This window comes from Papaver somniferum, chromosome 2 (genome assembly GCF_003573695.1).
Source record: "Papaver somniferum cultivar HN1 chromosome 2, ASM357369v1, whole genome shotgun sequence".
NCBI classification, from domain to species: domain Eukaryota; kingdom Viridiplantae; phylum Streptophyta; class Magnoliopsida; order Ranunculales; family Papaveraceae; genus Papaver; species Papaver somniferum.
This window is the reverse complement of record NC_039359.1, coordinates 177757404-177761652: the sequence shown is the minus strand read 5'-3', so window position 1 is coordinate 177761652 and position 4249 is coordinate 177757404.

Sequence of the window (4249 nt, the reverse complement as noted above, 5' to 3'; positions counted from 1 at the left end):
TCTATCTCCTATCTTGATACAAAAGTCGTTTTTCTATATAGACTTTGATTATACACACTTGCTATTTCGAGCCGAGTTTAACTCGCCTATCTATTTCTCAAAATATGTGTTGGTAAGCTTTCTCTTTGGCCAAGTTCATCTTTACCTAATGACGAAAGTCATGTTATGTTTCAATCACTTTGAAAATTGCTTTGACGAAAAATGGTTTATGAATAACAACTATATAACGTCCTATAAGAATGTTTCAATGATTGAAATGAGAGTTTAGATTATGTAACCAATGATGGATATAATCATTGTTGTGGAAACGCATATATGTATAAGTCCTTATTCCTTGAACCGAAGTTTGCGAACTTTATTGATCAAGAGAACCGGAACAAGATCCGTGAACTAAGTCCGTGAACTGGCAGAAGTTCTCGACCCGAGAAAATCTGCTGGAGTTTGAGAACTCCTTCCGGGAACTTAAGTCCGCGAACTTGAGTTAGGTTATAACTAAAAATGATTATTTGTGAACTCATGTTTATATAAACTAAGGAATGCTAATTGTAAACCGTGGCTATAAAGTTCATGAACCGATTCGAGTGAATCAAATCGTTTTTGCTTCAATTGTGTCTTGTGTAGTTACATAAGATTTCCTTGCAATTGAACAAATCTCTATCTAGTTCAATTGAGTCATTTGAACTAGTTACGGTGAAAAAGAATATGGTTGATATGAAAGTGCTCATATGGCTAACCATTTGGTTAACTATTGTTGAACCAACAAATGTACATGTTTGGGTACGGTTACACAAACCTAGAAACGTGCATTTCATTTGTGTGTAACAAGCTAGGTTTTCGATCTAACGGTTAAAAGATATTAGCTTGAATCTAATCAGGTTTTCATCTAACGGTAAATACTGAGTGCTTTGTTACTAAGCTAACATTGATTGCAAACCCTGATTTGAAAGACTATATAAGGGAGAACTCTAGCAACTGGGAAACCTAATCCCCACACCTTACGTGTGATACTAGTTGTGTAAGCTAGAGTTGATTCTCCTTTAACCTTTGGTTTCTTCTTCTAAACCAGGTTAAGGACTTAAAGACTTCATTGGGATTGTGAAGCCATACCGATACTACTTTCTTGTAGTTGTGTGATCTGATCTTGTTGTTTCTATCGTATGAGTACAATCTCAAAGATTGGATTGATATTGATATCTCTAATAGGCAAGATATAAAAGTAGTCACAAACATCTTCGTCTCATCATTTGTGATTCCATAATATTTTCTTTCGCCGCATCGATTAAGATTATTGTGAGGTGATTGATAATACTAGGATGTTCTTCGGGAATATAAGTCCGGGTTATCAATTGGTTCCTATTCACCTTGATTTATCAAAAGACGGAACAAAACTCGTAGGTATATCTGTGGGAGACGGATTTATCTACTACAGTAGACTTTTCTGTGTGATACAGATTTGTTTATTAAAGTCTTCGACTTTGGGTCGTAGCAACTCTTAGTTGTGGGTGAGATCAGCTAAGGGAATCAAGTGCGTAGTATCCTGCTGGGATCAGAGACGTAAGGACCGCAACTTTACCTTGGATCAGTGTGAGATTTATTGGGGTTCAACTACAGTCTAGACCGAAGTTAGTTTATAGTAGGCTAGTGTCTGTAGCGGCTTAATACAGTGTGTGTTCAATATGGACTAGGTCCCGAGGTTTTTATGCATTTGCGGTTTCCTCGTCAACAAAATTCTGGTGTCTGTGTTATTTCTATTTCCGCATTATATTGTTTATCTTTATAATTGAAATATCACCGACTGTGCGTTATAATCAATCAATTGGAAATCCGACCTTTGGTTGTTGATTGAAATTCATTGATACTTGAACATTGGTCTTTGGTATCGTTCAAGTCATCTCTCTAGTATTTGATAAAGACTTGCAGATTTCTATTTGCTTGAGTATAGATCAAATCGAGAGATTGAGATATTAACTCTTTGATATATGTTTCTAAGATTGAGTCTTATTGATTCTCTTAAAATTATATTAGAATTTGTCCATACAGATTGCTAAGCAAAATATTGGGTGTGGTTGTTGTACCCCCTCTTTTTCAATTGGTATCAGAGTAGGCAAACAGGTTTAAGACCTTACAAGTCTGTGTTTGTAGCGATCTGACTCTATGGACAGAGGTGTTATCTCTATTAACGTACCACCAGTATCTGATGGCTCTAATTACTTATGGTGGAAAATTGTTATGCGAGCTTTTCTTCAAGCACGTGATTTTCAATCATGGGTATATGTTGTTAATGGCTATGATGCTCCCGTTGAGGCAGTTTGAAATGTAAACGTTCCCAAGAATATTGGTGAATACAGTCCTGCCGAGATACTTGCTGCAAAGCAAAATTCCAACGGGTTGAATGCCATCATACATGTCATTACCCCGAATCTTCAGCACCATGTGTCAAATTTCACTAGGTCTTAAGATGCGTGGGATATCTTAGAAACCGTATTCGAAGGAAATTCCAGCGAAAAGGAAGCTAGGCTTCAAAACCTTAATTCCGACTGGGAAAACCTTCGTATAGCAGATGATGTGATTTCAAATTGAGTTGTAGTAAGAAGTTCGTTGAGACTTGTGAAAGCGAAAGATTTTAGATTTAATTTTTAAGACTAAAAATATAGCAAACTTAAATAAAAGTTTTATGAAAAATATGGAGAAGACTGAGGCTATGGAATCCGCTATTTACCAATATCAAAGTGATTTATATTCTCTAATTATAATCATGCATTCAAATTGATTCTTAATATTGCAATAGTTGATTTTTTAGAAATAACAATTGTAGATCGAAAGTATGGGACATCAAAACCCTAGGCTAGCATGCTCCATCAATTGAAATGACAATTGTTTTAAAAAAACCATTTTATCAATTTATTTACCATAGGTGTACCCACAAAACCTTTACTCCAGACCCTAGCTATCTACGCAAAACCTTGGAAGGAACTAAAGAATCTCCTTGGTTGGCATACAATCATTGACTATAGGAGGAAGTACCCTGATGCGAAATTCCAATTGTTGTACACGAGTTTGCACTCAGCATACTATAATTCATATATAAGTGACAGAGCTCTACTCAGATAGTTTCTAGATATCATAACCGGAGTCAACCAATCATATGGAAAGATTAAGAAGATGGATAAAGAGAAAAATAGATGGTTAAAGTGAACGGTGTTTCCCATATCTGTCTGAAGGCCTCTGCCAAGATGAAACTATCCTAATGGACTGAGATACCGGTCTGACTAATATCAACACAACTGGCATATACAAAGGGACCAGTGGTCGATAAACCTAACTTTAGGTCAACAAAACTGGCATATACAATGGCACCAGTGGTCGACTTTATTGAATTTATTCCGGTTGGTGTGATAGTCTGGTCTCAAACTCTTCTTTTTTTTTGATATCTCAATCACCCTATTTCACCTAGCAATGGTAACAACTTGAGTCGTGTTCCCCACCAAATCACTTAAGAAATGAAAACAGAAGGGATTATGATTCAACGAGTTGTGGCGAAACTACCATGTTTTTTTTTTAATTCTAACACCTGAGATCTGTGCTTTTATGAATAGACTCTTTAGATGTTTCCATCTAATCAGATTGGTTCCTCAACTCCTACAACCAAGATGTTCCCATCCACTTAGATTGGTTAGTGCCAACCTTAATAAGCATAAATTTCTAGGCTCTGGAGTTTATTTATTGCAACTAAAAGCTAACAAAAAGTTTCTTCCCCACCCCCAAACTTAAATCTAACATTGTCCTCAATGTTTCTAATGAAAGAGCAATACCAAAAAGAAAAGTAACATGAGGAATCGATAAAGAGATAAGTCGGAAATATAGTACCTGGGTGAAGAGAGAAATCAAAAACTAATATACAACATACAATCGCCTCGATGGTCAATCAAGGGTAAACAGGGTCCTCCAGAGGGACCTCCTCAATATCACCTGTAGGAAAGGGCTCTAAAAAGGGTTTCAATCTCTGACCGTTAACCTTCGAAGAAATACTACCATCTGGTCTCTCGATCTCAACAGCTCCATGAGGAAAGACAGTGCGAACAATAAAAGGACCCGTCCACCGAGAACGTAACTTCCCAGGGAAAAGATGCAAGCGGGTATCATACATAAGAACTTTTTGACCTGGAGAAAATGACTTCCTTAATATATTCTTATCATGCACAAGTTTCATTTTGTTCTTATACTCCTTCGCACTATCTCAAGTATCTAT